This window comes from Mixophyes fleayi, chromosome 2 (genome assembly GCF_038048845.1).
Source record: "Mixophyes fleayi isolate aMixFle1 chromosome 2, aMixFle1.hap1, whole genome shotgun sequence".
In the NCBI taxonomy this organism is placed as follows: domain Eukaryota; kingdom Metazoa; phylum Chordata; class Amphibia; order Anura; family Limnodynastidae; genus Mixophyes; species Mixophyes fleayi.
In genome coordinates, this window is record NC_134403.1 from 247,514,085 (window position 1) to 247,541,897 (window position 27,813).

A 27,813-nucleotide genomic window follows, 5' to 3' on the forward strand; every position below is an offset into this window, starting at 1 on the left:
CCCTGAAAGTCGATGCACGGGCGTAAACTACCGTCCTTTTTAGACACGAAAAAACACCCCGCTCCTACAGGAAACCTTGAAGGTCTGATGAACCCTTTCTGCAAGTTTTCCTCTACATAACCTTGCATTGCCTTAGTTTCAGGGCCAGAAAGGGAGTATAACCTTCCTTTGGGCACTTGGATCCTGGAAGTAAATCAATGGCACAATCGAAGTCTCTATGCAGTAGGTTCCGCAGCTTCCATATTAGAAGGAGGCACAGAAAGGAATGTACTGGGAGTGGGTGCTTCTTTCTCAGCTCTTCTTTCCTTGAGGCATCTATTAATTTTGATTGTGAGCTGCATAAGTCCCTCCAGGGAAGTAGGTGAAGGATACTGTACCAGGGACCTTAATCTGCTCTCGGCAGCGTATTCTTCTGCAGAACGTCAGCCTTGTTTTAGGGATCTGAGGTGGGCCTCAGCGGAAGCTACCCGATCCGGGTCTTCATACAGGAGGCCTAGGGCTTAGAAAAAAGAATCCACAGACCTCAGCGAAGGACTGTCGGAAGGCAAGCTGAAGGCCCAGGACTACGGGTCCCCCTGAAGCAACAAAATCACTATACCCACTCTTTGTTGTTCAGAGCCGGAGGAGCGGGGTCGGAGATGGAAGTAAAGCTTACAACTCTCCTTAAAGTTACGGAAGAGACTTCTGTCCCCAGAGAATCGATCCGGCAAGTTCAGCTTAGGCTCCACGGCAGGAGCTGACGGGTTTTGCTGGACTTGGACTTGCACGGCTCTGGTGGCCTCTTCCTGAGCAGACAGATGTTGAGCCAGATTCTGGACCACTTGTGAGATGGATTGGATCTGACCTGCCAGAACTTGGGCTGGAGAAAGGTTTGCCCCGTTATCATCCATGGAAGCGAATTCTCCAAAGATTACGGCCGGTTATAATGTCAGGAACCCCTCCAGCCAGTACAACAACACCCGGAGTCTGCTCTGAAAGTCTGGTGTTCACTGGAGCCCCGAGTGGTGGGGACAGACTTGGCCGCAGACTAACAGAGGGTCATGTGATGTGTACCAGCTGTGGAGAACCCAGGAGCAGAGGGTTACGGCAGACAGAGTATCCAAAGAACAGGCCGAGGTCAGGGGTCATTTGCTAGATAGAATCGTCAGAAAAACACGCCAGGGGTCGGGGTCACGAGCAAATCAGCAGTATCAGAGGTTCAAGCCAGAAGGTCAAGGGCACAGGCAAAAAGACAAGTCCAAGGTACAGGCAGGGGTCATACACGGCAAACGGAGGTCCAAAGGTTAACACCAACAGCACAGCAGCAGGCAGCAACACAGAAGTCTGGAAGCTATAACCGGCAGGGAGGCTAAGCCCTCCCTGCCTGAAATACTCAATGTGACCAATCAGAGCCTAGCTCTGAAACCGCCCCCAGCCTATGCCTAATAAATAAATTATTCCCAATTAGCCCACAGGCTAGTTTCTTCAACTGCGCACGTGCACGGCTGTTCTCCGTTGCCGGGACGCGGCGCTATGTCTTTCAGCGTCCCGACCGTTGCCTAGGCAATGGCCGGGATGAGCCCCGGAAGTGACGTCCCGGTCGTCATAGCGACGGCTGGGACGCCTGTGAGAGAGTCGTGGCGGTGCTCGTAACACAAATACAATTAGCAGACTATAATATTGTGCAAGTAAATCCAATTGTCTCCTTGTTCCCAAGTAAAGGTAATTGAAAAAATATTTCAATTAGAAATAAGTTCAACTCCTTTCTACAGGCGCCGGCTCTATTTTCCAGTATTAATTAGTGAATAATTAGAAACAACTTAACTGTATAATGTCTGATAAAAAATCATCATATATCCAATTATGTAGATGGAGAAATAGGTAAATTACCGTCCTAGATTCACCAGCCTCATTAGGATATGTCCCACAGGTTTCCACTTTAGTCTGTTCCCTTTGTAAGTGTATATTGATCCGCTGACACGCCGCTGCTGTGAGCGGTGGTCAAATTAGATCCACTAAGTGATATATATGTTATGAACTTACCTTGTCCCCTCTCCGCTGCTCTGTCAGCGTTGTCTGGCAGCTGTATCCTCTGCTGTTCAGCGCTTCTCCCGATGGCGCTGAACATCGCTGTGTCTCGACTCTTCTGAACCCATTTCCTGCTACGCACTCAACTGACTCTGTTCATCTACCGGTGACTGCGCCAGACCTCCAAACCCTGGAATCCACGGTTAGTGCCTGTATTTGCATCACTTTGTCATATTGCCTGTTTGACTACCCATCACTTGGAGCCTTCTCCCTTACGTCAGTAGGCTAACCTGGGGGCCGCGACCTGCGGTTCTTCGGCAGCAAAGTCCACCCTACCTTGCGGTGGTTCTTGGTGAAGACCGGAAGGCCGTTAGACTCCGCGCCCTAGGTAAGCCTGTGCAAATACTGACTAAGGCATCAGAACCGTAACAGTTTGCTCTGACACCTACTTATCTAACTGATGGAAGCGTCAGGAAATCCCTCCGCTAGGGAATTACTGGATCACTTAGCGGTTCGGGTTGAAGACCAGGGGAAGAATCAATAACAGTTATTACAGATTCTGCAGACTCTGTCTAACAGGTTGGACACGCTTCAAGGTACGGTCTCAGCTCAAGCAGCTCAGGTGGCAGCTCCTACTCCCCCGCCTGTTCCGGCTCCACAACCTGCTCCCTCTCAGAGCAGCCCTGCCGTTATTGCTCCAGCCATCTCTCAACTCCGCATACCTAACCCACCTAAGTTCAATGGGGATCCTAAGGAATGCAGCGGGTTCTTGAACCAGTGTGCTATTCAATTTGAATTACAGCCCGGAAACTTTCCTACAGAGAAAACTAAAGTCGCTTATATAATCTCATTATTATCTGGTCAAGCGCTTGCCTGGGCTTCTCATCTTTGGGAACATTGTTACCCGATCCTTTATAATTGTGCCACTTTTCTGGAAACCTTCAGACGCACCTTTGATGAACCCGGACGGGTCTCCAGTGCTGATTCAGGACTCCTCCGTCTACGCCAAGGTACCCTTACTCTGGGCCAGTACGCTCTCCAATTTCGAACTATGGCAGCTGAGCTACGTTGGAACAATGAAGCTTTGGTGGCCACGTTCTGGCAAGGCTTGTCAGATCGTATTAAGGACGAGTTAGCGGCCCGAGAGTTACCCACTACTCTGGACGAATTGATTTCTCTCTGTAACCAGATTGATATCCGGTTCCGTGAACGCACTCAAGAGAGAGAAAGTTCCCGTCGATCCACATTCCTCTTGGCACCTCGATTTCAGAGTCCAATTACTCCTGAGGAAGAGCCTATGCAGTTGGGAAGGGCACGTTTATCCCAGGAGGAAAGAGAGAGGCGATTCAAGAACCGTTTGTGCCTCTATTGCGGGGAACCCGGTCATGTTTTGAGCCAGTGTGAGAGGCATCCGGGAAAAGACCGGACCTAACTGACGTTGGAGAGGCTAAGTTAGGTAGGTCTATTCCCTCTCCTGTGGATTCTAGTTTTTCTACCCAAGTCCTTCTGCGATATATTGATAAACAACTGTCTTTTCCAGCACTTATTGACTCCGGAGCAGCGGGGAATTTTCTACGAGCTGACATCGTAGAGAGCTTGTTGTTACCCATGCAACCATTGGATCCACCTATCGCTATCACAGCTATAGACGGCAGCCGTATTATTGGAGGATCCATTAACAACAGAACTGTCAACCTTTCTCTACGCATCGGAGCCTTACACACTGAGGAAATCTCCTTTTTAGTCATCCCAGATGCTATCAACCCTGTGATTTTAGGCCTACCTTGGCTCAGACTTCACTCCCCCACTCTAGATTGGCAGAAGCCTGACGTTCTTGCATGGGGTCCAGGATGTCATTCCAGATGTCTTCCCAGGATTCATAGGCCCGCTATGGCCGGTCCTCCCACATCCTCCGGTATTCCTCCTCAATATCATTTTTTTTCTGACGTCTTTTGTGAAAAGGAGGCTTCCAAGTTACCCCCACACAGACCTTGGGATTGCGCCATTGAATTGTTGCCAGACAAGATACCACCCAGAGGACATGTATTTCCATTATCTTTACCCGAATCAGATGCTATGTCCCTATATATCAAGGAGAATTTGAACAGAGATTTTATCCGGAAATCCTCCTCCCCAGCAGGAGCCGGTTTCTTTTTCGTAAAAAAGAAGGACGGCGGACTGCGCCCTTGTATAGACTATCGTGGTCTCAATGCCATGACTAAGAAGAACAGGTACCCCTTGCCATTGATTTCTGAACTCTTTGATAGGGTCAAAGGAGCTTCTATATTTTCTAAACTTGATTTGAAAGGGGCCTACAACCTAATCCGTATCAAACAAGGGGATGAATGGAAAACAGCGTTCAATACGCACGATGGGCATTTCGAATACCTAGTTATGCCATTTGGACTTTGTAACGCCCCTGCTGTTTTCCAAAATTTCATTAATGAGATTTTTCAAGACTTCCTGTATCGATTTGTTGTGATTTATCTAGATGATATCCTGATTTTTTCTCCTGATATGGTTACTCATCGCCATCATGTCTCCTTAGTTCTTCAACGCCTTCGCTCACATCATCTATACTGTAATTTGGACAAGTGTGTCTTTGAAAAAATGCATCTTCCTTTTCTTGGTCATGTGGTTTCTGGCTCATTCTGGTTTACGTATGGACCCTGAGAAGTTAAAGGCAATTTCTGATTGGCCCCAACCAGTAGGCCTCAAGGCCATCCAGCGTTTCGTTGGATTTTCTAATTATTACCGCCACTTTATCAAAGGGTTTTCTTCCGTGATTGCACCCATCACCTCCTTGACCAAGAAGTCCACTAACACTAAGACTTGGCCACCGGAGGCTGTGGAAGCCTTCAAGTACCTTAAAGAAGCCTTCATCTCGGCTCCTATTCTTCAGCAACCAGATCCTTCCTTTCCTTTTTTCCTTGAGGTAGATGCATCCTCTACTGGAGTGGGAGCTATCTTGTCTCAGAAGAATTCTACTGGAAAATTTTCTCCCTGTGGCTTCTTTTCTCGCAAATTCTCGGCTACCGAGAAAAACTATGGCATTGGAGATAGAGAACTCCTCGCTATCAAATTGGCCTTGGAAGCTTGGAGACACCATTTGGAAGGAGCCAGATTTCCTGTTACTATTTTTACAGATCACAAAAACTTGCTGTATTTACAAACTGCATCTTGCCTCAATCCTCGTCAGGCCAGATGGTCCCTATTTTTCTCCCGCTTCGATATGATCATTACCTTCAGACCAGGGTCCAAGAACAAGAAGGCTGACGCTCTCTCTCTCGTTCCTTCGACTCCAGGGATACAGAAGAAGAGGGTTCTAGACCCATCCTAGATCCAGAATGTATTCTGGCTACTACTCCCACTCACCTTGTTATTCCTCACGGGAAGACTTTGGTTCCTCCACATCTCCAATCAAAGCTCCTTAAATGGGCTCATGCCTCCCGTTTTTCTGGTCATGCCGGTATAAAGAAAACTTTGGAATTTATCTCCCGTGGTTATTGGTGGCCGTCTATCCACTCAGACGTTCGACAGTTTGTGACGGCATGTTCCACTTGTGCTCAGAACAAAGTCCCTCGTCAAGCTCCATACGGTCTGCTGCAACCTCTACCAATTCCAGATCGACCTTGGAGTCATCTTTCCATGGATTTTATCACAGATTTACCCTCCTCCAGAGGTTTCTCAGTAGTATGGGTGGTCACTGATCGCCTTTCCCGGGCTGCTCATTTTGTGCCATTAAAAGGTCTCCCTTCTGCTCCTGTTTTGGCTCAACTCTTCATGAAAGAGATTTTCCGCCTACATGGCTGTCCAGATGTTATCGTTTCTGATCGGGGAACTCAGTTCGTGGCAAGATTTTGGAGGGCTTTTTCTCGTCTCTGTGGAATTAAGTTGAATTTCTCTTCTGCATATCATCCTCAAAGTAATGGTCTCACTGAAAGGACGAATCAAGAATTGGAGAAATTTCTCAGATGTTTCATTTCAGCTAAACATGATGATTGGGTTAATGTCACGGGCACTAGGAGTCTTTACCCAGGTATCACCAGATGATAGACTTACCAGAGCAGTATAGGTGGTAATATGGTACTCTGGTAGCGGGGTGATCACGGAACAGGAGACAGCAGATGATAAGAGAATGCTCGAGGAAAGTCTATGACTAGCAGCAGTGGTAATAGGTAGATAACTGTACACGAGGAACTGGATGGACAAGGAAACGTGAGGGTAGTCAGTGGTCTGCGTATAGCAAGTTGTACCACTGCTATAGTGAGGAGGAATGTCCAGGAGTAATGAGGAGGTGATGAGAGTCAGCGGTCTGCGTATAACAAGTTGTACCGCTGTCTGGGTGAAGGAATGGAATCCAGGTGAAGGTATCCGGGGAGTCAGTGGTCTGCGTTAGCAAGTTGTACCACTGCTACGTGAAAGGATACTGGAAACTGGTGACTCAGAAAACAGGGAACAGTGGTCTGCCTCTAGCAAGTTGTACCACTGAAATATATAAGTGAGGAGGAGCACGGGGAGATAAATGCAATGCAGAGTATACACGGGCACACTGAACTTGATCCCACGATGATATGCACACAATAATAATAACTGAGCAGCACTGCACAAATATACAAAGTCACGAGAACTATCCAGGCTAAACGGTAACACAGTCTAATGATAGCAATAGTCTCAGTGGATAGGAAACTCCGGAGGAGAACAACTCAGTCCAGCTAGATATGCAATACACCAGCACAGTCAATGAGAAGTATGCATACCGTGGTTCAGGAGGGCAGGCTGTCAGAGAGAGGTGCAGGGATACCTGTACGGCTGGAGGCCGGCAGGATGCGAAGTCCCAGGAGGGTGGAAGCGGTAACCAAGTAGGTGCAGCGCACGGTAGGTAGACCAGCAAGGATGTAAACAATACTCAGGAAGCAGTAGTATATAGAACTGGACACCTGGAGAACACGGGAGAGTTGAGGCGGTCTAGCTGAGATGAAAGCAGCGGAGCATTGATCCGATGCAGACAGGCGAGTTGACACAAGCAGGAACACTGTAGAAGCACGGAGACAGCGGATCGGCTGGCTGCAGACACGATGAGTACTGGAGGGTTGCGATGAGCAGGACACGGCAGATACACGGAGGCAGCGGATAGGAATCAGCTGGTGCAGTCACGATGAAACACGGGAGAGTTGAGGTGAGCAGGATACTGTAGAAGCGCGGAGGCAGCGGATAGGAGTCAGCTGGTGCAGTCACGATGAAACACGGGAGAGTTGAAGTGGTTTGGAGACTGTAGAAGCACGGAGGCAGCGGATAGGAATCAGCTGGTGCAGTCACGATGAAACACGGGAGAGTTGAAATGGTTTGGAGACTGTAGAAGCACGGAGGCAGCGGATAGGAATCAGCTGGTGCAGTCACGATGAAACACAGGAGAGTTGAAGTGGTTTTGAAACTGTAGAAGCACGGAGGCAGCGGATAGGAATCAGCTGGTGCAGTCACGATGAAACACAGGAGAGTTGAAGTGGTTTGGAAACCACAAACGAACAACAGGAATCAGCAGGAGCTGAATACACGAGGAAACACAGGAACACCTTCAGAGGCTCATGGGGAATGAGACTCCAAGATCAGGCAACGAGGTATTGACCACAGGTGCTTTAAATAGGGAGTGTTGCCTGATCAGCCAATTAACTAAAAGGAACATGTACTGAAGGGTTGAAAGGGCTGCACATGCGCAGACCCTCAGGATGGTGGACGGCCACGGTTCCTAAACACACGAGAAGTAGCACTCACAGTCCGGTGAATGACAGTTAATTTATTACCTTGGGCAGAATTCGCTCACAATAATAATTTGCATGATTCCACCTCCACTTCTCCCTTTTTTGCTCTTCAGGGATTTCATCCTAAAGTTCCACCCTTCAAGGATCTACCCGCTTCTGGAGTTCCTGCAGTTGATTCCCTTCTATCGGACTTCTCGGCTAGGTGGGATCTTATTAAACGCAAATTGCTTCACACCTCTGCCATCAGTAAAAAAGCATTTGACAAAAGAAGAAGACCATCCCCATTACTTGCTCCTGGTGACAAAGTATGGTTGTCTACGAAGAATCTTCGCTTGCTGGTTCCCTCTAGGAAAATGCGCTCCCCGATTTATTGGCCCCTTCAAGATCATAGAGGTCGTTAATCCGGTGGCCTTTAGATTAAAGTTACCTCCTACCTTGAGGATTCCCAATGTGTTCCACATTTCCCTTCTCAAGCCACTTGTTATTAACAAATTTTTCTCTTCTAAAAAACCTCCTGCAGCTATTTCTGCGCTAGATCAGGAATTTGAGGTTAAGGAGATTCTAGATTCTCGGATTTCCAGAGGTTCCTTGCAGTTCCTGGTTGATTGGAAAGGCTACGGTCCTGAAGAGCGTTCTTGGATTCCTGCACGAGATCTTCATGCTCCAAGTTTGTTGAAGAGTTTCCATACCAAGTTCCCTCAAAAGCCTTATAGGTTGTCCGGAGGCCGCCCCTGAGGGGGGGGGGGTACTGTTATGAACTTACCTTGTCCCCGCTCCGCTGCGCTGTCAGCGTTGTCTGGCAGCTGTATCCTCTGCTGTTCAGCGCTTCTCCCGATGGCGCCCCCGCACTTCCGGGTTCTCCCTGCATCTAGTCATGTGACTCCTGGGCGGGGAATTCAAATCTCTATATCTACTCTGCTCTGACACGCTGCCTGTGTCAGAGCAATGTGTTTCCTGTTCCTGGCTACCTGTTCCTGTGTACCTGACTCCTGTGACCCTGCTCCCTGTGTACTTCCATTTCCCTTCTACTCCTGTGTACCAACCTGGCTGTGACCTGACTACTCTTTGGCTTAATCCATGGCACCGCGAATTGGACTGACCATCCTGTGTACCGACCCGGCTGTTTTATCAACTACTCTTTGGATTTCCCTCTGGCACCGTATACCTGATAGCTCCTGTCTACCAACCCGGCTGTGTCTCGACTCTTCTGGACCCATCTCCTGCTACGTACTTAACCGACTCTGTTCATCTACCGGTGACTGCGCCAGACCTCCAAACTCTGGAATCCACGGTTAGTGCCTGTATTTGCATCACTTTGTCATATTGCCTGTTTGACTACCCATCACTTAGAGCCTTCTCCCTTACGTCAGTAGGCTAACCTGGGGGCCGCGACCTGTGGTCCTTCGGCAGCAAAGTCCACCCTACCTTGCGGTGGTTCTTGGTGAAGACCGGAAGGCCGTTAGACTCCGCGCCCTAGGTAAGCCTGTGCAAATACTGACTAAGGCATCAGAACTGTAACAATATATTGCTGTCTTTAGTATATGGATAAATAAATAGATCCTCATTGTTTCATCTGTTCTAGTGGCAGATCTTCTCAAAAGCAGATATACACACACACACTTCATGTATTGGAGCAGATATCCCGCTGTAATAGGACAGTACTCCGATGTAGTTGCACCACAATATATCGGTGACAGGAATTCTTTTCAATACCTATAGACTCATAGTGGATTTCCGTGGTAGGTGATCAATTGCTAAAAGTTCTCAGTCCTAGTTCTCAATTCTGATGTGATTCATCACTTAGGAGTGATTTCTTCAGAAGATTATTCAACATTCATTCCAGACCTCTCTTCCTGAACGCTTATTATACATCTGTTCAGGCTTAATTAATTCATTACCTGCCAGCTGATTTTGGCTACCGGTCGAAATAACTTTACTATTGTTCTCAATGTCAATTCATTTTAAAACATTTAGACCACAAATTAATAGATGCAATAAATAAATAAACATACATTAAAAAATAAATAAAAGTTTTTATAACTGTCACGCTCCGATCTCGCATATGGGCACCTGTCTCGTTACCTGCCTCTCACTGATCATGAAACCAGCATGTCCTGGCGTCAGGCTCACATCATTCATTGCTCTACAGTCAGATCTGCGCAGGTGCAGAGTCCATTTCACTTCAGGACCCCCTCCCTTTTCCTTATTGGCTAAGAGATAACGGAGCACTATTTAAACCTCCTGGATTCACCTGTCTGACGCCTGTTCTTCAAGCTCACTTCCTGCAGCCTGTGGTTCTGGTTCCTGTTCTCCTTGTGGATTGCTTCTACTTTAGTCTGCTCTCAGTTCGTGGCCTGTGTTGAGCTATCGCTGCTCCAGTATCTCTATTTCCATCTTTCCAACTTCATCATGACAGCTTTGGTTCTCTCATCGCTACCTCTCAGAGCCGCTACTACTTCTGTGACTCATCAGCTGTTGTCCACTAGTTAACATAATTATCTCTGACTCTTCTCAGCTTCTACTCTGCATAGTATGTCAGTTATCATCTCCTGAATAGTACATTGTGTCAGCAAATGTTCTTTCTCTACTGCCGTTTAAGCTCCTATCTGCCTTCCTCTCTCAGACTGCCCATACCTGCTAAATTTGATGGGGATTGTGACTGGATAACTATTAAATAACTTTTGGTATAGATTTATTTAAAGGACATGCGCAGGGCGCTTATTTATATAATTGCACGTGCATTTATTTTTGATATTGTGTATATTGTGAGATAGGAAATCGTTATTTCTGAGACCAGGGGAAGAAAGTTGTCTTTTGTTTAACCTTGCTATAGGATATGCCTATGCCTTTTGATGTATCTTTGCAAGCTTTTTTTCGTAACTTTCACTATAAGTGTAGGGTGTAATGTACACCCAAAGAGAAAAGGTGCTTTGGTCATTTTTATTTGTCTACAAGTCTTTGCAGGCTTTTTTTCTTAATTTGCACTAATAAGTTCATGGTGTAATAAACACTCAAAGAGAAAAGGTGCTTTGGTCATTTTGATTTATAGCATCCTTAAAGCAGTTCATTGGGGCTAATTCTAAGCTCACTGATGAACTAGCGTTTTACTGTAAATTTCAATAGCTCTTTTTAGTGCGTTGTCTGGCACCCTGGATTGGTGTGTTTCTGATAAAAGCACACATCCCTGGGGGGTCAGCACTCATTGATATGTATTAGCTGTAGAATTACCTCACTTATCTAAGAAACAGGTGAAGCACTCATTGCCATATATTAGCTGTAGATTTACCTCACTTATCCAAGAAACAGGTGGAGCGCTTGTTGCAATGTTTCCTAGATGTGGTAGGAAAACTGCCGTGTGTTTGAGTCATTGCTCTGTCGCTTACCATCCAGCCAGATCGCTGCAGTATTTGGCTGAAAGTGTATGAAAAGCATATTGTGACCTGTGAGATGATAAAAATTGAATGGAAATCAATGCAATTTAGTGTTAGTGAGGTTAATAATAATGTAGGTACAAAATAATAACAAAATTATGTGATTTTGCCCCAAAAAATGAAATTTTGTAAAAAAAATTGCTAACCAAAACCAAAACAAGCAAAGGCGGTTTTAGCAAAACCAAAACCACAACCAAAACCCGAAGCAAATCCAGATCCAAAACCAAAACACGGGAGTCAGTGAGCATCTCTAATGTTAAGTGACTTGTATATTTCTATTTCAGCAATGACAAAATTACCAATGCAGCTCTTCCCTTTGGGTGTATATTAGACCCTACATTTATTGTTGTAAATTCAGAAAAAAAGCCTGCAATGGAGCTCTTCTTTTTTGCCACTCTATCCTACCCCTTCTGTATCCCTCTCTCAAATGGCGATAGATCGCCATGGAGGGCGGTATTTATAGATTCCAAAAATCGTGAGATCCGACGACGTCACAATGATGTTTTGCCTCTTTTTGGAAGCCGACTTGGCTCGGTACTCAGATCCCCGAAGTTCGGGTGGGTTCGGTTTTTAAGAAACCGAGCTCGCCCATCTCTAGTTTTAATATAGGTTATATCTATATGGAGGATTGTAAAGTAAGATCATAATTAAGAAGGGGACAATTATGTATTAGGTATGGGATAAAGAGGATATGATGAATAGATAGGAGTAAAGAAATAATTCAGAATATTTGACAATATAACATTATGATAGTACCCTCTGTTCTTGTGATAGTATTGTTTTTAATAAGTACTATTCGTTATTAGTATCTTGTCAGTTTAGGTCTTTTGCTATTATGGATCATTAAAAATTAGTAATATTGTATTAGATATGATATGTATTATGAAATCTGTGAAAATAAGAGTATATGTAAATAATAAATTAAAAGCCAATGGTTATAAAATATTAATTTTAAATTGGTAATTCATGGATTGTTATAAAAAGTTTTATTTATTTTTTAAAGCATGTTTATTTATTTATTGCATCTATTAATTTGTGGTCTAAATGAGTCTATAGGTATTGAAAAGAATTCCTGTCCCCGATATATTGTGGTGCGACTACATCGGAGTACTGTCCTATTACAGCGGGATATCTGCTCCAATACATGAAGTGTGTGTGTGTGTATATCTGCTTTTGAGAAGATCTGCCACTAGAACAGATGAAACACTGAGGATCTATTTATTTATCCACATACTAAAGACAGCAATATATATCACTGAGTGGATCTAATTTGACCACCGCTCACAGCAGCGGCGTGTCAGTGGATCAATATACACTTACAAAGGAAACAGACTAAAGTGGAAACCTGTGGGACATATCCTAATGAGGCTGGTGAATCTAGGACGGTAATTTACCTATTTCTCCATCTACATAACTGGATATATGATGATTTTTTATCAGACATTATACAGTTAAGTTGTTTCTAATTATTCACTAATTGACACTGGAAAATAGAGACGACGCCTGTGGAAAGGAGTTGAACTTATTTCTATTTATACTATTTTTTCAATTACCTTTACTTGGGTACAAGGAGACTTAATTGGACTTACTTGCACAATATTATAGTCTGCTAAATGTATTTGGAGTTAAAAGATATACAACATTGCATCACCGGTGATCAATGTTTTATGAGACCAATTAGATCAGTGCACTGATCATAAGATTATGTGATTATTTGGTATTTACTATTGTTTTTTATTATTATTTTTATGTATTAAAAACGTCTTTTATTATATACTCTGTTTTTCACAGATTTATCTCATTGAGTGAATCTACTCTCAGCGCTGTGATTATTATATTTTTTTCTAAGACTGTGTCTAGATGGACAATGGAGTGAAGAGTGTGTAGGAGAAGAAAGGTGTTCAACAGTGTCCAAAGCAGCAGAGAGTTACAGGAAAATGCTTATTGAGAATTCAAAATAATAATATTTATTAATAAATAAACACATTTTCAGTAATAAACACAAATTAAATTTAAAAAACTGTGAATACAAAATCTTTAAAAAAAAATAATCAAAATTATAAATCAAATACAAATGCATGGATGTTGGATTTTTTTCATGGTTAGATGTGTTGCAAGGCAGGTCAAACTGGAACCCAAAATGTCTGTCTTCTTTATCTGTTTAAAATATTATAGAAAAGAGATCAACCCTAGGCCATTTTGAAAAAAAATATTGCTTGACTGTGTGTACTTTGTACACAGCTGTACTTTCCAGCCATAAAATCCACATTTTCTGGTGCCTAAACCTTTACGCAGGTCTCCCAATAACCTAAAAGGACTAACATTCTTAACTATAGATACTTACATGCTTGCAAAGGAAACTCCTTCATGTCCTGATCCTCTTACTCCATGACATGATCCTGGCTCTCATCCCGGTCAACACCTCCTTGGTGCTCCAGCTGGTCATAAGGTCTGTTGTAATAAATTAGACACGTTTAGCTATTTTATAAAATAGTGTCTCTGTTTCTCACTTATCCACAAACTGACAGATGATGTAAGGTATCTCCATTAGAACACATTGACAAATCAGTGCCTTAAAATCAAGAAACAGACACAACACTTACTTGATGTACTTGACCTGGCTAGAAAAGAACATTCATATAGTGAGTCAGATATATGATTAGCACAGACTATAGTTGATTGTTGATTAATTTCCAGGTGAGGCAGACATCTCCCAGCTAAGGCCTGGTAGTTCACAAATGAAAGCCTTTAGTTTTATTTTTTTAAGCTAAGCTCTAACAGTCAAGCTTGAACATTATTTTTATAAGCGTTATGGCTAGAAAACTCACATCTGGTAATCTCAGCAGGGGCAGAGGCAGCCCTTACATTTGAAAATATTTGCAGGTTCCAAAGGTAAACTTTTTTTTCAGTTAAAACTGTTTGATGCATGCATTTGTATATGATTATGTTTTGAAAAAATAAACATGGTTTTACTTTCATCAACACACAACAATTGTATTTTTAGGATCTTAGAGAATTTAAAATGTGTGTTATAAAACATATTTGAAAAGAATTGACCTTGCAAATCGGTCTGGAACCTGAAGTGGGCTGGCTCCACAGTTTCAGGAGGGCTTGGGATCTGTACGATAAACATGTAACATGGGAAAGTGCCAAAACACATAAGAATAATCTTAATAGATATTAGATTGAAAAGCTTCACCACCCCTTAAAAAAAAAAGTGGTTAAAATGTATAATAAAGATAACACACACATTAAAATGCACATTACATATGAAAATAGAGTGCACTGTTATTGTGGAACATAAAATATCTTACAAATACAAACTTTTAAAGTGTCTATAAAAGAGTAAGATCAAATATAACTCTCAATACAAATAAAAGTCCACTATACAAATCCACAGCAGTAAATTCCACTATAGACTCCTAACCAACTTCAAGTGTGCATGAACCAGTCCTTCACAGTGGATTGTAATGAGACAAGTGTATGCAGCTGTATCAGATGATGAGATCTACTGCTGGGTCTATGCAATGCTGTTTACAGGAATCTCTTGGTTATTTGTATACTGATAACTATAATATTTGAGTTTATTTATGATTGCGATTTATTCTGAGATGCATTTGCATAGCCATTTTTATTTTAATTGAAAAAAAAATACACAATCCTTCATACCGGTGAATAAGAAGGTGTATGCAATTGTTCATTTTATTATGCTCATTAACACTTTAGGTTAGTGGTTAGCCGTTCCACTTGTCAATAGTGGGGTCATGAGTTCAATTCCTGACCCACGGCCCTATCTGTGTAGAGTTAGTATATTCTCTCCTATGTTTTGCTAATGTAAAAATATGCTAGTTTGTTTTACTGAAAGCGAAAAAAATACTGCTAACCATAATGTCTGTGTCTATTTGTGCTTGCGATTTATTAGTCGTTGAATTCGCATTCAACATTTGTAACCAAAGCAAAATTTACATTTTACACATCTTTCATGTCGGAGAATAAGAATGTGTGTGTAAATCTTATTGTTTTTCACTAACACTTGAGGCTGCCAACACATTTACCTGTGTTGTGTTTTATTTTTGAGCACTAATATGTGTTCCATATATGATATGTAGCACCTAGAGCACTTGCAACCATGGTGCAATTTTGTGCTTGTCGTTTTAGTCTATATAATGTATGTATTTTTCCATCTACACGTTGCCTTACTGGTTAGCCATTCCACCTGCCAACAGTGGGGTCATGAGTTTGATTCCTGACCCATGTCGGGGAATATTCCTAAATTGAATTTTTTATTTGTGTGGAGTTACAACAGAGACAAGCAGCTGATCAAAATAAAGTTAATCCAAACAAATAGAAAATATACACACATAAGAGATTCACAGCCAAGCCAAGGCAAAAATTACATGCAATAATGCACGTGAAAAAGTATGCCACAGCCAAATAAAACCACATTTTAAAATAGAGATACATTATTATGGCTCACAACAGATTGCATACAGTTTAGACATCCAGATAAAAAGAAAAAACACTTAAGTCACCCGAAAAACTGCAGAACTCAAAAAATGACAAGTCTTACTATTATTAATATTACTATTATTACTATTATTATATTATACATCAACCACTTTACGTTGCAATTGATTACAACTGTGCATCTACCATGGATTTTGGGGTAAAATAGTACATTGTATAATCATTCACATTAATTAAAAAAAACAAAACAGTGATTTGTTATGAGAGAAGTGTATGCAAGTGTATGTTGTGTATATTTAGTTGTGATTAGGGGTATTTTAAACAAACTATGGTATTTCAACAGTTTAGTGTTGTGGCTTATTCGGTGCTGCAGCTATAGCTTTTGGACTTAAACATGACCCCAAGCTTCCTTAAGTGTTAAGCATGAATTTAAGGAAAATGCTAAGTACTGCTTCTTATCTATCCGACGGATCTAGAGATAATTGTCTTACCCTTTTTTCTTAAGAGGTCAGAGAGCTTCTTAAGTGTAGTTAAGAACGATTGCGGTCTCAACTTAAGACCATGACTGATGTTCTTACTTATCTCCTTTTTCTGGGCATGCGCAGAGTGGATTTCCATACGATCCGCACAAAATCAGCAGATAAGACTGCTAATCAATTAGGCCCTTAGTGTACAAAACACACGTCTGCCCCCACATACATCTCCCCCAAACTAAATGGTAAGCTATAGTGAGGCTGATTTCAAAATAAGTTACATCTCTGCTAATTGGACAGCTGATCAGAGAAGGGAGGGGGGACTATTGGGCTTACTCAGGCTTTATGAGAGTCAGGCCAGAGTCATAAAATTGGTTCAAAGAGTGGCAAATAAATACAGGTTAAGCAAGTAACAAAGTTCTTGTACATATTTTTTAAAAAATACACAGTTGCAGAGATGAGAATTAGAGAGGATGAGATGTTCAGTGCTTATACATACTTTTTTAAAAAATACAGATGCAGAGATGAGAATATGACAGGATGAGAGGAGATGTTCAATGATTATATACAGTTTGGTTTGAAAAAAAAACAGTGATGATGTCACAATGTGCACAAAGATAACATTAAGATAGTTCTTCATTGGTTCAGGGTTTATGATGTTCCAGTACAATGCAGGTCATAGGTCAGTTCAAACAAACGATTATTCTTCACAGGTGGGGGCAACACACTCCAACAGCTGTGCTAGTGACATGTATCAGGGAACCGCCAAAAATCTGGATTAAACTCACTCATTAACAGAGTATATTTGAGAACTAATCTTGTACTAATCAAAACCTGCGACTGCAATATGCAATCACTAGATTCCTGCTGGTGAAATGTTGATTAATATAAGACCAAACACAATACATTTCTTAGGACTTGAATCATAAATATCTTTAATATAGGTTTACCTTTATGTAATGAATCTCTAAGGGGTATATTTACTAAACTGAGGGTTTGACGAGTGGAGATGTTGTCTATAGCAACCAATCAGATTCTAGCTGTCATTTTGTTGAATGTACTAAATAAATGCTAACTAATACCTGAATGGTTGCTATATGCAACATCTACACTTTTTAAAACCCGCAGCTCAGTAAATATAGCTCTAAGTCTTGATAATAAAAAAAATTGAGTTGAAAACTTTATTAAAAGTGAACTATTTACAGATGTGAGTGTGAATGTAAGTGCATGTACTGTGTTTTCCTATGTCATCACTATTTAACCTTTATATGCTGTTACATACGAATTGCAACCGCAATGGAGAAAATAACAACCAATATTAATTTAAAACAACTTCATCCAATTATTTGACTTCGGCAAGTGGTATTTGGGTAATCTGTTGTTCAGGAGGGCTGTGATATACTTCATAGAAGAGACGTATCAAATGTGATTGACTAGCTCAGGTGTCGAGGGGGGAGTGACTTGCTTTCATACTCTGGCTATAAGCAATTTGGAGGCTTGGCATATGTGCGTAAGCAAACTGTTGGTAGGCTTACTGAGGTGGGGGACTGGCTGGTTAAAAGGAAGTATCAAAGGGTCGTAGGGGACGCATACTCCAGTAGCCTGATGAATAACATCTAGGGTGAGGTTCCAATACGAATTATTGAGCACTCACACCATAGCACAACAGAGCCCCCAACATAGATCAGGGACCTGGGAGTACATGCGACTGAATTTATCTGGGACCAAATACCAGCAAGAGTACATCTCCTATTTTCCTGAATGCCAGCAATTATGGAGACCTTGGCTGTCTGGGTGTGGATGACTGACCACTCCTTGCTGTCCAGGGAGACCACTAAATCTTGTTTGTCCTACTTATTTTTACTGTTTTGACTATCTGCAGCTCCTGGAGTCTCAAGCTAAGTTGTTGCTTTGCCAGATACTGAAATGTTGGTGTAACAGGATGGACCGCCTATGCCACTCTGTCTGTTGTTGCTGGGAACTGGCTGGGCTTACTTTGCTACCGTCACCTTTCGTTATTCCGAATACGTCCCTCCTGCCGAAGTGGGCGGGGCCTGCTGCCACCACTGAGCTCCTTTTATGGCACTCAGAACCACGTTCCTTCTGGGTCACTGACGCTGCTAGCATACCTCGTTGCTGGTGTACCTGGGCTGGTACTCCTGACCTCTTACTATGGATCAGGGTTGCTGTGGATAGATCCTCCCTGGCCTATCACACTGACCAGGGCTACATGGGTAGCAGGCAGAGCGGTGGTACTGAAGAGCTGGGTCCTGTAACACTTGTGTAACGTGCATTAATAAGTAATAAATATGGAGTACTTGCCTTACTCTAGATTAGCGCTGGCCGGTCAGTGGTGCGGAGTCTAACGAACCCCCTGGTGTTCACCAAGAACCGCCGCAAGGCGGGATGGGCTTTGCTGCGGAGGAATGCAGGTCGCGGTCCACTGGTCTGCCTCTAGAGGTAAGGATGTGGGAGATATAGCCGTGGTCAGCAAGCCGGGGTCTGGTACACTGGAGCAGAGATACAACGTAGTCAATCAAGCCTGGGTCTGGTACACTTGGAGCAACGAGGTAACGTAGTCAATCAAGCCTGGGTCTGGTACACTTGGCGCAACGAGGTAACGTAGTCAATCAAGCCTGGTCTGGTACACTTGGAGCAAAGTGGTAACGTGGTCAATCAAGCCTGGGTCTGGTACACTTGGAGCAAAGAGGTAACGTGGTCAAACAAGCCTGATCTGGTACACTGGAACAGAGTCTGGAAGATCAGCAAGATTCACTGGGAAGCACAGGAAACGTTTAGTCAGGAACAGGAGGAAGTTGCTCTGACGCTGCCCAGGCGTCAGAGCAGAGTTTTCATCGAGCATCTTTGAATTCCCCGCCTGGCGTCTCATGTGACCGACTGCCGAGACCCGGAAGCAGCGGGGAACGTGGCGCTGGAACGGGGACAGGTAAGTGTGTAACAAGTCCAACCTCAGAATCCGGAGAACAGTTTAGAGTTTGGGTCTAATCTGTAGGTCACAGGATTTTCAGCATGGAAGATATTTTCAAGCAAGCCTATGAAGCAAGTGATTTTTATTTGCTCAAACACTGGTTGAAGGTACCAGCATTCAGGTCAGATGAGATCAGAAAGAATGATACATTACATGCTCAAATAGCTCACCTTCTATACAGTTCTGACATAACTCCTAGCAGAGGTAAGTCAGCCCCTTGGACCTAGCTGACTCCAACCCTTCTAGAATATTTCCTCAGATCTCAGGATGTAATCTAATTTTGCATCTAACAATTGAACTTCCATATCAACTTGATTTCCATCAGATTTCAGGATGTAATCTAGTTTTGCATCTAACACAATTTAACTTCCACATCCCCCTGATTTCTTTAGATGTTCTGGCTCCATTGTTTAGAGTTCCTGTCTGTCTAACAGGACCTGCATTCAGGTAATGACCCCCTGTTGTGCATTCAAGTGTTTATCACTTACATTAAATAGATTTAGTTAGCCTTAATGAGGACATCCTCTACACTACACAACAGACTTACAAATGCTTATCAGAAATCAAACATATACCTTAGACATGAATGCATTTTCTTTAGCAAGGCTAAACAGAAAAAAACACATTTTCTACCCTGTTCTCAGAAATAACGATTTCCTATCTCAAAATATACACAATCTTAAAAATAAGTGCATTGGCAATTTATATAAATAAGCGCCCTGCTCTATTTCCTTTAAATAAATTTATACCATAAGTTATTTATCAGTGATCCAGTCAGAGTTGGGGTCCTAGTTGGAAAACATTCTACATTTCCTACCCACCAATATGAAATCAATAGCACCCACATTTACTAATTATGTCTCCTGTGCCTTAAAACGCACCAAAATTAAATGAATAGTCTTCATATTTAATAAACAGGCCTTCTTCCCCCAACCGTCTCTGAAATTAAATTAATAGCACCCACATCTAATAAATAGGCCTCTCCTGACCGAGCCCCAATATTAAATTAATAACATTCACATTTAACAAATAGGCTTATTTCTCAACAACCAGCACCATCATCAAATTATTAGCATTCACATTTAATAATAGACCAATTTTCCCCAATTACATTCATTTAAAAGCCCCACATTTAATAGATTTTCCATATTTTGTTAACAGGCCCTACAATATATTAATAGACCCACTAAAACCACATTACATTAATGTTTTTTGCATTTAATAAACAACCACCACATAACATTGATACTCTCCACCAGTCCCACATATTATTCATAACCTATCATCATATCATCATTTATTTATATAGCGCCACTGATTCCGCAGCGCTACCTATTCGCACATAAAATTTATAACCCCAGACCAGCCCCCACATAACAATAGCCCCTCTACACAACATCCCACATAACATTAATACCATCCCAACATATTATTAATCACCCCCCACCCCCAAGACACTTACCTATCCTTGAAAGCAGTGAAAATCAAACAAGTTTGCAGAGTGTGTTGGAGAGAACAGGTAAGGTTAGGAGAGGAGGAGACGAGAGGAGCAGAACAGAATAGATCACTGATCAGCAGCGCAGCTTCAAGGTCACTTGTCCCATGGGAGAGACCATCTGCCGAAAAAGCACACCAATGGTGGGTGGACCACTTTAGGTTTGGGCAGGCCTCAATAGTCCTGTGCTTCCCAGAATAGGGCCAAACAGCTGACACATCCTTATCGTCTCACACCTCTAAATCTAGGGACCCAACCAGGCAGAGATCGATCTACATGTAATTTTAAAAAACAACAAAACGGTTATTACAGGAGTGTGATCCGACCCTGAGCCCACGTGACTTCTCTTTGATCCTAATACTAACAAATTAGAGCATGTGGGTAATTTTTGATACTATGATGGAAATGAGAACAATAGATATGAAAATAGAAATACAAATATGATTATAAAAACAAAATAAAAATGAAAATTAAAAAATTAAATCAATAAGGATAAGTCAGATATAAACCTTATGCCCTGAACATAGTTTGCTTTACCTCTTTCTCAGATAGCTTCTATCTTAGTGAACATCAGTCATTGTCTGGACTAGTTACCGCTAATACAGAGTGTGAGATCTCCTTTAAAAGCAGCTGCCAGCACTTGGGTATGCAAAGTCCCAAGTGGAACTGTGCCCACAGTAAATATGTGGGCCCCCTCATGAAAAAAATGTAGTAATTGTTCAGAAGAAAATGATGTGCCCCCTGCTAGAAAACAGGGAACGCTGCCCTACATGCACCTTCACCACTCCTTTAACATCTTTAAATAATGAAATATAGAAAAACAAAATCTTGATTTTGTCTGGGGATGTTTAAGTATGTACTCAGCATGGAACACCTCCAGTTCACCCATCTCCTCCTATCAGATGGTAGGTATTTTGCACATCCGCAGGTACCACCATCTTAGCCAGCATGTGCATATGCATGTTTCCAAAAGTATGCACAAGATTCCACAAAAAAAAGCATTAGCACTCTATGTGGCATGTCTATAAAATCAACTAGGAATAGAGAAGATGTATAGTTTCCAAAAAGTGATATAGTCCGACAAAAGTTATAGTCTAAGTCAATGGTTATTGTAGATCAGTATTTTGCATCTCAAGTACAGGTGTGTCACGGGCACTAGGAGTTTCTACCCAGGATTCACCAGGTGTGATTATGCTTACCAGAGGGGCGGAGTTTATCACAGCGATCCTCTGGGCAGTATGGTGAATGGTTGGAACAGTACAACAACTTAGGATAAGGAATGTCAATGGAGAGTCAGCGACTTGCAGCTATGCAGCAGGAGAGTCAGCGACTTGCAGCTATGCAGCAGGAGAGTCAGCGACTTGCAACTATAATGCGGAGGTAGGTATAACAACTGATGTGCAGTGAAGACTCGTGCCAGTGCAGGAGGGTAGCGGGGAGAGTCAGTGGTCTGCGGATAGCAAGTTGTACCACTGCTGTGATGGTAAGAGTTGTCCAGGTGCAGGTAGGAGCGGGAGCATCAGTGGTCTGCAGATAGCAAGTTGTACCACTGCTGTGATGGGAAGATTTGTCCAGGTGCAGGTAGGAGCGGGAGCGTCAGTGGTCTGCGGATAGCAAGTTGTACCACTGCTGTGATGGTAAGAGTTGTCCAGGTGCAGGTAGGAGCGGGAGCGTCAGTGGTCTGCGGATAGCAAGTTGTACCACTGCGGTGATGGGAAGACTTGTCCAGGTGCAGGTAGGTAGCGGGAGCGTCAGTGGTCTGCGGATAGCAAGTTGTACCACTGCGGTGATGGAAAGACTTGTCCAGGTGCAGGTAGGTAGCTGGAGCGTCAGTGGTCTGCGGATAGCAAGTTGTACCACTGCAGTGATGGGAAGACTTGTCCAGGTGCAGGTAGGTGGCGGAATAGCGGGTAGTCTGTAGCTGCAAGCATACCACTGATGAGCAAGGGAGACTTGTCCAAATGCAGGCAAGCAGCTGAATAGCAAATAGTCTGTAGCGTGGACGTTACCACTGATGAGCAGAGCAGGCTTGTCCAGGTGCAGGTATGCAGCAGAATGGCAAGCAGTCTATAGCGGGTACGTTTACCACAGAAGAGCAGATAAGGCTTGTCCAGGTGTAGGCATGCAGCGGAGTAGAGGTAGTCTGTAGCGGGCAAGTTTACCACGGATAACAGAGACTTGTCCACAGCAAAAACGATCACATGAGCAGAACACAGGAAACACCTAGGAGTCTCAAGGGAATGAGAACCAAGAACAGGCAACAATACTAAGGACACAGGTGCCTTAAATAGTGAGTGGTGATTGATTCACCAATAGGATTAAAAGCAAGGTTTTAAGTTCAAGAGTCCTGCACATGCACTATCCAGTCAAGATGGCGGACGGCCGCGGCTTAGGACAGGCGCCGGCAGGAATGAGAGAGAGCCACGTACTAGACCAGAAGCACTAACCGTCCGGTGAGTGACAAGGTGGCTTGTTTTAAATTAGAAGATATTAGATTGTCATTGCAGGGAAAACATTTAATCCTCTATATAAAAATAAATATCATAGCTAGTTTGAATTGTTTATAATTCATATAATATAAAACATGACTAGATCAAGTAATGGGAGGAATACCACTTCATCTACACTTAGTGTGATCCTCCACAGGCTGTTTACACTTGGACATTCGTTACAGGGCTTTTGTTAGCATTGAATTGTATTCATTCTATTTTTGATCCATTTTATCATTGTTGTTTATTAAATTATGTATTGAGGTAATGCACCAGATTGGTCGCTTTGTTGCTTCTTTTTTCAAATACATTTTGTGTTGGAGGTCGAAGGAGATCTCAAGTGTTTTGGACATAGGAAGAAGAACAGGATTTTTCCTGATATGCCTGAGTGGAAGCTTTTACATGTAAGCATATACCCAAAGGGGCAGTGATAAAGAAGAATCACGGGTGCACTATTGGAAGTTGCTGTTTCATCATTTTTCACTAAGAACTGTTTACATCAGATAGTGGTGGTGGATTCTGTTTCCAACTGTTGCCAAATGTTATTATGCCATCTCTTTCTTTTGTTTGTATCTTTTTTATGGATTCATGTATTCCACATGAGGGTGTGATCAAGAAATACACAAAGAATAAATCCCTCTATGAATAAGGGATCATCCATATGATTACCTTATTGTCATAAACGGGAGCGCAAGTGTATGTACCATTTTGATTTTTATAAAGAAATGTAACACTATCTAAGTGGTGGTGGACCACTTCTCCAAGATGATCCACTTTATTACACCTGTTTCTCTACCATCAGCTCCTAATCTGGCCACTCATTTCAGCAAAAAAAATATTCTGATTACACGGGTGCCCTCAGAAAATTGTTTCTAAATTGTCTTAAATTTTATTGGGACAGAACAAATAATGAACGGGGGTTCATATTAGAAGGACAAATTAGCACTCCTTATGTTGATTAAAATATAACTTTTAATGATTATTGTTTAATAATGACATCCTCCCGGAAAACAAGGTGAAATATATTAAAATAACTTACAAATACACACATACACACGTGTGATAAAAACACAGACACCAACTGATAGGGATCTATTATATAAAGAAATAATCTGGTGGATACAAAGAATATCTTGTATAAATCCTTGGTAGCAGACCATTTACTGGTAAGTGGTGGTTGGTAGGAAGACAGAATGATTTAAAGAGTAAATGAGAACCGTGTCTCTTATGGTATTGGTATTATAAGCCTTCTAGTCACCACTGTAACAAATGTAGCAGGCAGATAACGGAGTAAGATACTTGATCTCCGTGGATTTAATGAGGGGTACCAGAAAATGTCCCTGATATAGATTAATTGGCAGTCTCTATGGTGGACACTATTCACAGCAGCTATACATTTTAGTGCATCTATGATAAGGCTGGTGTAATTCCTGCAATGTGTGACCTTGTCAGCTATAACACATGTAGTTAACTCATTACCAGTAACAGCTCTGTGGTACTGAAAGAGTTCCCTGATAGGAGTGAGCTTGCGTATAGTCTCTGTAAAGGACAATAATCTCAGCAGCTAAGCTAGTTTTATCTGGCTGATAAAATCCCCTATTATTGCATGAAAACCGTTTTTATCTGTGCCTGCTACTAAATGGAAGCTATCACTGCATCCCTATCTGTAGTTGGTGTTGGCGCCAAGTAACGCTGGCCCCAATGTACGTTTCACCATCAGGCTTTGTCAAAGGGAATTTCACCAGCCTTATCATAGATGCACTAAAATGTATAGCTGCTGTGAATAGTGTACCAATATCACCATAGAAGCTAAGACCTTTTTGAGCTAGGGGTTTCCCCTCATTAAATCCACGGAGATCAAGTATCTTACTCCGTTATCTGCCTGCTACATTTGTTACAGTGGTGACTAGAAGGCTTATAATACCAATACCATAAGAGACACGGTTCTCATTTACTCTTTAAATCATTCTGTCTTCCTACCAACCACCACTTACCAGTAAATGGTCTGCTACCAAGGATTTATACAAGATATTCTTTGTATCTACCAGATTATTCCTTTATATAATAGATCCCTATCAGTTGGTGTCTGTGTTTTTATCACACGTGTGTATGTGTGTATTTGTAAGTTATTTTAATATATTTCACCTTGTTTTCCGGGAGGATGTCATTATTAAACAATAATCATTAAAAGTTATATTTTAATCAACATAAGGAGTGCTAATTTGTCCTTCTAATATGAACCCCTGTTCATTATTTGTTCTGTCCTAATATAACAGGACCAGCACCCCCACATGCTACACGTTATAGATTTATATCTTGTCATATATTGCATGTGGATGTTTCCTTCTAATCCCTGTGCAGAGCATCTCCCCCCTTAGTTACTTAAATTTTATTGGTAAGCAAATTTTGCATAAACTCCTAAATATTCACCTTCATTTTTCCACAGTTTATCACCGTCAGTCCAATGGATGAAGAGAACATATAAATCAGAATCTGGAGACTTTCCTCAGAATGTATTTCTGCTTATCAAGACAATTTTGTGCACGTTCTACCTTGGGAAAAATTTGCCCACAATAATCATTTTCACTAAACTTAATCTTCTACCATTCTTCATTGTTTACAGACTTCATCCTCTCCTTCTAAATTCTCGTCTCTACCTTCATCTGAAGTTTCAGAGGCAGACTCTCTGCTATGAGATTTTACAAATATTTGGGCCAGTGTTAAAATGAACCAGAAATATTCCTTCCACTTGCTGAAAATTATTTGCGGACAAGATACGATATACTGTACAAACTCTGAAAGTATTGGATAAAGTTTGTCTGTCAACCTACAGCTATGTGTGCCCAGTATGAAATTTGTTCCAAAATATGTTTGATCATTTGAAATGCTATGAGTTAACCCACTGGCATTTAAACTGAAATTAACTCCCTCTCTTCGAATTCCTAATGTCTTCCATTTTTCATTCCTTAACCCACTAATCATAAATTGTTTTTCTACTATATCCACTCCATCTCCAGTGAAGACTCATGGTGCGAATGAGTTAAGGTCATTCAAATACTTGATTCCAGAATTTCTTGAGACAAGCTTCAGTTTTTGGTAGACTGGAAAGGCTACGGTCTGGAAGAATGTGTTAAGGTTACTGCAGTTGACATTCATGCTCCTGGGGCTAAATGTATGAAACATCAATTTCTTTAAGTCGCCGGAAATCGGCAACTTTGCAGGCGAAATTTAAAGCGGCGATGGCTTGTAAAGGCAAGTTTCCCCTGCAATGTCGCTGAATTCCATCGACTTGCAGAATTCGATGTTTCATACATTTACCCCCTGGTTTCTTAAAGAAATGTAATCTGAATTTTCCCTATAAGCCCTTTTTTGGGTGTTTGGAGTATATCCACAAGTACTTACTGGGGTCCTGTACACTGTTTAGGACGTCCTCACTGGCAATATAGGACAGGCTACTCTAAGACAATATCTGATGCTAATGGAGGCCACAATATTGTATTATGGGCATACTTGTACATGTTCATGCTTAAAGGACTCACATGACGATCCTGCCGCTTACCCACCCCATAGCTAAAGAGCAGAATATATAAACCTGCTCAGGGCACCTGTAAGGTAGCAGATATTTTAGTCAATGTTAACCTTGCTTTTTTGGCTCTTGATAACTGTATACATCACTTGTGTTACAGCTACAGTGATAACAGTATACTCTGTCAAAACAAGTGTCAACTTTTTCCTTATTGCTCCCTGGTTCAACATTATTCTATATTTATCTGAGAGTTCCAGCAGTCCTCATCGCGTCTTGTACCCGCATGGGGGATGCGACCAGCATGACGTTATTTGCGAAGACCATGCATCTTTGCAGGATCACTGGTGAAAATATGTCACATTAGATTCCGTGCCTCTGCCAATCCAGACTGACTGTGTCGCATCCACTAAATTCCTGTGTGTTTCTGACAAGTGGAAATTTACACAGAAATTTACCTTTAGTAGCTGAGGTGTGTTGCAAATTGCCAGGCAAATTACTATACAAACTGAGATTTGGTCAGAATTGATAGATATAGATAGCTACTGTGATGTATGAACTATGTATGTATGTCAGACTTCAATGACTTTTAAAAGGATGTATAAAGTCATCTTGACGATATGGTGGCCGTGAAATCCCACTTCATGCAAGGTTAGAATGTCTGAAACATTACCATGGCAAAAAGGCAACATTCTTATAATTGTACTGTATTCTCTCTAACTAAAACCGTCAGAATATGTGCACACAGGTGCTTTGGAATAAAATGAAATTCTGAGATTACTCTTGTAATGCAGCACAAAGACATTTTTAGGCAAAATCCCTTTTTTAATTTCCCTCCACTCCCAAGGCAACTGCAATTATTTATTTTTCTGGTAAGCATTATTAGACATACATATAGCAAACTTCATTCATATAGTTATTATACAGTCAAAGCTAAATTAAGAACAAATGGGACTTTAGGTGACAGTTGTGGGACTCCTATCTATTCATTGCCTCCTACATGTTTTACCAGAAGTGCACTGTGCATGACTAGCAGTAGTGCTGTCCACGTTTAAATGAGCAGCGCCATCTTAACATAATTATATACCAGCTAGCCAAACATGCAAAGATGATTATATAGGAGTCAGCCAGAAGTGCCCACATTATTATGCACCAGCCAGATGTGTCCACATAATTATAT